The 9032-nt window shown below is 49.3% G+C and overlaps 1 protein-coding gene across 1 annotated transcript in view; it reads right to left on the bottom strand.

The window, feature by feature from the left end:
• The window catches only part of LOC122543998 (neurexin-2-like), a 139549-nt gene that overhangs the window by 19154 nt on the left and 111363 nt on the right, over positions 1-9032 (bottom strand). The gene's annotated exons all lie outside the window — the stretch shown is intronic.

The raw sequence follows: 9032 nt of genomic DNA, 5'->3' as shown, positions 1-9032 counted from the left end.
GAATGCGTGTGTGCCTGAGTGTGTCTGTGTGTATATGTGTGTCAGTCTATGTGTCTGTGTGTATGCATGTGTGTGTCTGTGTGTGTATGCGTGTGCGCGTGTGTCAGAGTGTGTATCTGTCTGTGTGTATTTGTGTGTGTGTATGTGTGTGTGCGCGTGTCAGAGTGTGTGTGTGCGTGCATGTATGTCTGTGTGTTGTGTGTGGGTGTGTGTGTGTGTGTCTGTGTGTGCACGTGTGTCTGTGTGTTGTGTGTGTATGTGTCTGTGTTGTGTGTGTCTGTGTGTTGTGTGTTTGTGTATCTGTGTGTGTCTGTGTATTTGTGTGTTGTGTGTGTCTGTGTTGTGTGTGTATTTGTCTGTGTGTGTTGTGTGTCTGTGTGTTGTGTGTATTTGTATGTGTCTGTGTGTTGTGTGTGTCTGTGTGTGTTGTGTGTGTGTCTGTGTAAGAATCATAGAATCGTACAGTGCAGAAGAAGCTCTCCAGCCCTGAGAACAAACTCCCCTCAATCCCACTTTCCAGGAATCAGCCTTGTTTAACACAGTGGTTGGAGGAAATCCCAGATGTTAGATTTCGCATTTTTGCTCTACTTCCTGACTTAGATTCTTTCCAAAATAAGAACACTGCCAGGAATCACATTGTTTCCCCAGGAGCACAGCAAGGCAATGAGATTTCCACTCACTGGGCAGACAGGGATACAATGGCTCGATCATTAATTTCACTTCAATGAGCACGTGAACATCTCCCTGACAGGCATCAACCCCATCGCTGTGGGTCTGGAGTCATGGTTAGGTGCAGGGTCGCAGTATTGTGAACTGAGCTGGATATTTACAAAACCTCGTCAGGCTGGGTCTTGAATGCGGGCCTCCTGTCTCAGAGGTAAGAACGCTACCGGCTGCGCAAGAAGTCCCAAAGCTTCAAGGCTGACTTGAAATTCACACCCTCTGGGATTCGAATCCCCCCACCCCAGCCCTTACACACTGTTAGACCGGGTTTCTGAATTGTGGGAGCACTGACATTTCACGGGAGGACTCAGTGAACTGGGGAATAGGAGTCCAACCCCTGTGTCCTTACCTATGTGTCACCTCCTGCCCTCCATGATACAGCAGACAGTATTAATCATCCCTTGGATGAGGAGACAAGATAGAAAATCATTTTGCCTTTCTGCAGGCTGCATACTGATTTTCGCAGTCAGCTCTATATATACACGCTTCTCTCCAGCTTCGAGATTTCCATGAATATCATTTCCTGTTCCAGTTATAAAATTGCGTCTCTGTCACCCAACGATGACGTTCCCCACTCTCAGTTGTAAAAGTCATCGGTGTGCTCCCACCACAATCTGGGACAGAGCTCAGAGAGAGTCACACAGCACAGTAACAGACCCTTTGGCTCAATCAGTCCGTGCCGGCCCATAATCCCAAACTAAACTCGTCCCACCTGCATGCCCCGGCCCATATCCCTTTCCTATTCATGTCCTTACCCAAATGTCTTTTAAATGTTGTAACTGTCCCCATATCTACCACTTCCTCAGGGAGTTCATTCCACACACAAGAACCAACCTCTGTGTAAAAAGGTTGCCCCTCGAGTCTTTTTAAAAATCTCTCTCACCTTAAAGTTGTGCCCCCTAGTCTTGAAATCTCCCCACCCGAGGGAAAAGACTACCGTTAATGCTGTCTGTCCCCCTCCTGATTTTATAAACCTCTATAAAGTCACCCCTCAACCTCCGACGGTCTAGTGAAAAACACTTCCAGCCTCGCCTTACAACTCAAACCCTCCATACCCGTCAACATCCCGGTAAATCTCTTCTGAACCCCTCCAGAATAATAATGTCCTTCCCATAATGAATCCCCGAGATGTTTCCGAGCTTACTGTCACTCCTCAAGGGTTTGGAGAAGGGGTTAATGGGGATGGGGGAATCCTGGATCACAACAGCAAGGTAGCTGAGTACCTGACCAGGAGTGATATACCCCGACAGTGCTCACGGTAATGAAGGCTATGAGGAAAGGGCGAGGAAACTGGATGTGTGGGATCGGCCCATGGAACAATGCAGGAGACTAGAGGGGCCGAAAGGCCTTATGAACTTACCAATATTGCCTCAGCCTACCTCTCCCTCCCGACCAACACATACTGTCTCTCTGGGGAACAGCAACTCTCTGATCCTAAAATCCGCAGGCCATTTGGCCTATCAAGTCCATGCTGACTCTACGAACAGCATTCCACCATATTCCAGTCACCCTGCATTTCCCGTGGCTACCCCAACTAACCAACAGCATCCCTGGACACTATGGGACAATTTAGCATGGTCAATCCACCCTAACTTGCACATCCCTGGGCACTATGGGACAATTTAGCACGTCCAATCCACCCGAACCTGCACATCCCTAGACACTATGGGACAATTTAGCACGTCCAATCCACCCTAACCTGCACATCCCTGGGCACTATGGGACAATTTAGCATGGCCAATCCACCCTAACCTGTACATCATTGGACTGTGGGAGGAAACCGGAGCACCCAGAGGAAACCCCATGCAGACAGGGGGAGAATGTGCAAACTCCACATAGACAGTAGCTCAAGGGTGTGATCGAACCCAGTTCCCTGGCGCTGTGAGGCAGCAGTGCTAACCACTGAGCCACACAATCCCATACAATCCCCGTAACCCCACATGGCCAAACCACTTAATCTGTGGGAGGAAACCCTTGCAAACAATCCATTCAGATACCCATGGCTGGAATCGAACGTGGTCCCCAGTACGATAAAGCAGCAATGCTCACAATTGCATCACTATCCTCAGGCCATCTACGAGTTGCACTGCAGAAATTCACCAAAGGCTCCTCAGACAGCACCTTCCAAATCCACGACCATCTCGAAGGACCAGGGCAGCAGATACATGGGAACACCACCCCCCACAAGTTCCCACCACTCCCCATCCCAACTTGGAAATATATCGGCCGTTCCTTGGGTCTGAATCCTGGAACTCCCTCCCCCAGGGCATTGTGGGTCTAACGCACAGCACACGGACTGCAGTGGTTCAAGATGGCAACTCACCCCACCTTCTCAAGGGGGGCACTTAGAAAGGGGCGGGGTATAAATGCTGGGCCCAGCCAGTGTCACCCATGTTCCACAAGCGAATAAAAATTTTAACAAGACATTTGCTCGACCAGAAAGCAGGAAGGTGGAAAATTCTCTTGCAAATACACACGAGAAAACACCCCGGTCAGGTCCTGAATGAAGCTCACTCATCACCCACCTCCTTCTGATTTGGTCTTGAAGAATTCTCCCGGGAAAGGAAGATCCGCTAACTCCAAACATTTCTCTGTCACAAATCCAGGAACAAGTCAAATTCAGCAGATGGCAGGGTCTACAGCGTCAGAAAGAGGTCACCCATGGAAGACAGAGGTGAGGAGAACTTCCTCTCTCCAAGTGGGAGGGTATCTTTGGAATTCTTTACCACAGAGGGCTGTCGAGGCTGGGTGGGTGAGTAGATTCAAGGCCGAGATAGGGTGCTTTTTTAAACTAGAGCCAAAGAGTCATACAGCACGGAAACAGACCCTTCAGCCCAACTCGTCCATGGAGGCCAGGGAAGGGGAATGGAGGGGTAAAGTGAGGAAGCTGGAGTTGGAGATGGTCAGACCAGCACTGACTGCTGGAGCACACCGAATGGACTGAAGAGCCAACTCCTGCTCCCACACCTCATGGTCACGAATATTGGGCTAGACTTGGCAGTTTTGAAAGGTTTCTCTGTTACTCACATGCACATACTCTATCTCTCTCACACACACACATACACATTGGCACGCACACATATATACTCAGTCTTTCAACTCGCACACACACGTGCACATGCACACATGCTCATACATACACACATACTCACATGCAGACACATGCATGCACTCACACACAGTCACACATTTTCTCTCCACTCTCTTACACACACACACACACACATACTCTGTCACACATTCTCTCTCACACACACACACACTCTCTCTCACACACACATGCACATTCAGCAGCTGGATGCTTGTGAATTCAAGAATCCCACTTTGAATCTGCACCCTTCATTTTTTAGAAGCATGGCACCAGCTGTGCCCTGATCTGGTCTGACTTACAGGCGCAGGGTCGACATGAGGAAACCTGACAGAATTGAGTCACAGTGTCCATATGATGTGCAGCAGCAATACTGACACAGTGCGGGCTCAACTCTGAGAGAGTGAGCGACAGCCTAGCACTGAGACAGATCGATGAACAAATCCCCTTCCTCTCTCCCCACCCGGCTCACCGCCATCTCTCCTATCCTCCCAAAGCAATCGCCCCCCCCTCGGTCAACCTTCTGAGAGGGGGCAAGCTACCTGACTGGGAAATCGGCCTAGGTATGGCGGATAGAGCCTGACCAGGGCTCGCAGCCTGTGACCATTTACTGGGTCAGAGGTAGGGACACTGTCGCCTCCAGTTGAGAAAGATCCCATTCCTCGCTCCTAGAACCCCAGCCGGCGATCAGAACTGACTCTGACTTGGCATCGCCAGGCCCTGGCAGAGTGTGGGCGGATCTAGAACCGGGTGGGACTGATGAGTCAACTTGTTGCTACAGTCAAGAAAGCAGACCACGCCTCTACTTCCACAAGGAGGCTAAGGAAATTTGGCACACCCACAAGGACTCTGGCCGATTTTTTTATAGGTGCACAACAGAAAAGCTTGGAATGGCAACTGCTCTGTCCAGGACCGTGAGAAACTCCAGGGAGCTGTGAACACAGCCCAGTCCATCACACAAACCAACTTTCCATCTACTGACTCCATCTACACTCCTCACTGCCTTGGGAAGGCAGCCGACATCATCAGAAGACCCCTCCCACCCCAGTTATAATCTCTCCCAGCCTCTTCCCTCAGGCAGGAGGGACAAAAGCTCAAACACATGGACCGACAGGTTCAAGAACAGCTTCTTCCCCACTGTTACCAGACTCATGAACGGGCCTCTCATATACTAGAGTTGATCTTCTCCGTAGCCGTCACACCACGTTCTGCATTCTGTTACCCCGAGGTACTTATGTAAGGGATGATTTAGATTAGATTTGGGTTTTATTGTCACACGTACTCAAGTATAGGAAGACAGTGAAAAGTTGGCAATGTCCCCATTCTTAGTGCCCTTTTAGGTACAAAATCTCAAGTACAAAAGCAGGAAAATAAAGAAATAAGGTAAAAAAACTCGTAGATACAGAGCCATACAACACGGAAACAGACCCTTCGGCCCAACCAGTCCATGCCGACCCTAATCCCAAACTAAACTAGTCCCACCTGCCTGCTCCTGCCCCATATCCATCCAAATCCTTTGCTATTCATATCCTTATCCAAATGCCTTTTAAACATTGCAAGTGAATGCTCATTTACCATACCCTCTGGAAGTTCATTCCACACACGAACCACCCTGTGTGTCAATAATTTGCCCCTCATGTCTTTTCAAAATCTGTTCAGTGTAACGTAGAAAATAAAGGAAATAAATGGAAAAGTTAAACATTGAACACTGGAAGCAGTATTTTTCACTGCATGTGACAGGAATAAAACAAACCAAATCCTGTTAGACAAATAGGCACCCCTCTTTATGTCAGAAATGAGTCAAAATCTGATCTCTCTGTGTGGTTCTTGTGTCTTTGACTAGATACAGAGTAAAACTCCCTCTACACTGTCCCCCATCAAACACTCCCCAGGACAGGGACAGCACGGGGCAAGATACAGAGTAAAGCTCCCTCTACGCTGTACCTCAGAGGAGCCAGTGGGTTGTGTGTGTGTGTGTCGTACACTCCCCGGCTCCTGTCTGACAGACAGCACCGATTAATGGCTGGGATTGTCAGAGACAGAGTTGTAAAGTTGAGCCGTGCTCTTTGGCTCTGTTAATGCGAGCTGTCCTGAGAGTGGGAGCTGGCTTATTGCAGAGTGGGTCCCTGGGCGGAACATAACCTGTGGGTCCCCAGTCCCTTTGTAGTTCGTGGTCTGATGTCATGGGAGATGAAAGGAAGCCTGGGAAAAGCGAATAACTGCAGACGCGATCAATGAATGAAGTACCCGTGGGCTGGTCCTTTGTAATAAACTCAAGTGGACACTATTCCTGCTCATCGGCCTGGAGCTGCACTGTGTCAGGAGCAGCTTGGACTAAAAACCGTTCAGGTTGTGGGATTTGCCCGTCAGTTCTGGCCCTCCAACCTGGAGTGTGCATAACACCGTGGAGTGTAACTCTCCTGGGTCCAAAATTATCATGTCAAAATTCCAAGCTGCTCACCAGTACCAGAATGAAAGCTGCCCCCACACCCCTCCATGTTGAATAGTAACAGGGCTGAGGGCTGTTCTCAATGCAGACCTTCAAACGTGAGGACCAGGCCACTCTGCCCAACCCCAGGGCTGCTCTCCCATCCCACATGCCATTTCACCAGCCTGCCTTCCTCTTGTCCATCTGTCTCCACGCTTTCATAAACTCTACGCCTGCCTCCGTTTGAGGAAGGCTGTCCTGTGTTTGATGGGGAACAGTGTAGAGAGAGTTTTACTCTGTATCAAACCCGTGCTGTCCCTGTCCTGGGGAGTGTTTGGTGGGGGATGTTGTAGAGGTAGCTTTACTCTGTATCTAACCCCATGCTGTCCCTGTCCTGTGGAGTGTTTGATGGAGGGCAGTGAAGAGGAAGCTTTACTCTGTATCTAAACCTGCGGATACCCACACAACACCTTTGATAAAAGTAAGTTTAACTCATGTTAAGGTGCCATGATTCTTTAGATATGACTATACATCACATTTAACACCTCCTGTGAGACATCGGACCCAACTCAGGAACGCAACTTCCAACACAGAAAGAATGGATGGGACAGGCACACCACAAACTCGCAAGCACACAGTAAAACTGCCTGAGATTCTGTCTAATCCTGCCAAGGGTCGTCTGTTGCATTAAATTTAGTGGTCTGTGTGCCAAACCCACAATATCATAATGGTATCAGAACACGTAAGCTGAGGTTATAAAGGCCTCAGACTCCATCTTACCCCTGGATCACATGATGCATTACACTCTCCTGGAGGTTTGCTCCCTCTGTTGTACCACAATCACGTCAGGTCAGCTCAGATTCTTATGCGCCCGTCAATGTCCTGTTGGCTTTGATCAATGTCTGTTGCTTTCTTCAATACCGTTGATATCTACAGCCAGCTCAGGGACGTAGTGTGAGCAGGAACAAACGCCCCAGATAAAACTCCCACGTTAGTCCTTTGTGTCCTGAACATAAGAACTCGGAGCAGGAGTCAGCCATTCAGCCCATCCAGCTTGCTCTGGCATTCAATAAGATCACAGCTGATCTTTCCATGGATCCAGCTCCACTTACCCGCCCTCTCACCTTAATCCTTTCACTGTCCAAAAATCTATCTTTGCCTTAAAAACATTGAGCAAGGTAGCCTCAATTGGACAGAGAATTCCAGGGATTCCCAACCCTTTGGATAAAGACGTTCCTCCTCAGCTCAGTCTAAAATCTGCTCCCCCTCATTTGGAGGCCGTGCCCCCTCATTCTAGTTTTAGTGGGAACAGCCTCCCTCCTTCTATTCCCATCATAATTGCATATGTTTCTCTAAGACCCCAGGCCCCAACCCCCATTGTTTTAAATTCCAATGAGTACAGCCCTAGAGTACTCAACCTCTCCTCATAAACCAACCCTCTCAACTCCAGAGTCAACCTGGTAAACCTCCTCCGCGCCCACCCAGCCTCCAGTGTCATTTTTCTCAAGTAAGGAGACCAGAACTGGACACAGCAAAGGTACAAGATCCTTTATCTGAAATGCTCAGAACCTGTTGTTTTTAGGAATTAGGAATTGTTCGGTTTAACGGTGTAATTTTTAAAAATCTTCCCAGCTAACTAAAAACGCGCTTGTCCACACGTCACCCCACTACCATGTCGCATCTGAGTGACAGACCTCGAGTGGGTGTCGACTTGGGTTCACTGGCTGCTCACCAAACAGCCTTGTTAAAAAAATCTTCACTAAAAAAAGTCCTTCGGATTTCGGAGCTTTTCGGTTTTTGGATGTTCGGATAAAGGATCTTGTACCTGCACTCTCGGCGTGGCCTCACCAGTACCTCGCAGATCTACACCATAGCCTCCCTTGTTTTTCAACTCCACCCCTCTCGCTCTTGTATGGTGGCGTCAATTAACCCCTCCAGATACAGAGTGCCGCACACACCAAAGATTTGTAGCAAATGACTTGTGACATGGATTATACGGGCAGGGAGGTCATGTTGGAGCTGTACTGAGCGTTGGTGAGGTCACTCTGGAGTTCAGTTCCAGTCTCCGCACTGTAGCAAGGATGTGTGATCACACTGGGAGGAGGGGGCGCAGAGGAGATTCACCAGGACGTTCCCTGGGATGGAGCTGTTCAGATAGGCCGGATAAGCTCCGGTAGCTTCCTTTGGAACAGGGAAGGTCGAGGCTGGGGGGGGGTGTTTCCTGATGGATTATAGGGCAAGATGGAAAGGAAGCAGCTAGTTCCCTCAATTGCAGCATCAATAGCAAGGGGGAGCATCATTTTCAGGCAAAAGGGCAGGAGAGGGTTTAAGGAACCCAGAGGGTGGGTGGTGGGGGGGATGTCTGGAATGCACTGCCTGGGTGGGGGGAGTTGTACCAGGATGAGCATCTGAAGTGTCGTAACATTCACCCAGGGCCTCCCCGGCGCACACGGTGTGAGTATACAATTCTGTGAGTTACTCTGGCAGAAGAGCCAGTTAAGTGGGAAGCATAGCCAGAGGGACCTGCCAATAAATACAGGCAGCAGCACATTCACCACTACCCTCCACCCCCCTGCTATCCCAATTGCCTCAGTCTAATTGTCTATCCCATCCTGGGCAGTATCAACCTCTGACCCCCCCCCCAAGAGGTGAATTCCATCACATCACAACGCAATTCATGTTGTCATGAGTATTGGACATCCGGGCTGTAGCACATGCATTCTCTCTCTCTCTCTCACACACACACACACACACACACATACACTCACACACTCACAAACACACACACACAGG

Source organism: Chiloscyllium plagiosum, chromosome 45, assembly GCF_004010195.1.
Source record: "Chiloscyllium plagiosum isolate BGI_BamShark_2017 chromosome 45, ASM401019v2, whole genome shotgun sequence".
NCBI lineage: Eukaryota > Metazoa > Chordata > Chondrichthyes > Orectolobiformes > Hemiscylliidae > Chiloscyllium > Chiloscyllium plagiosum.
Note: the sequence above shows the minus strand (reverse complement) of the source record. Positions and strands in the feature narration are given on the sequence as shown.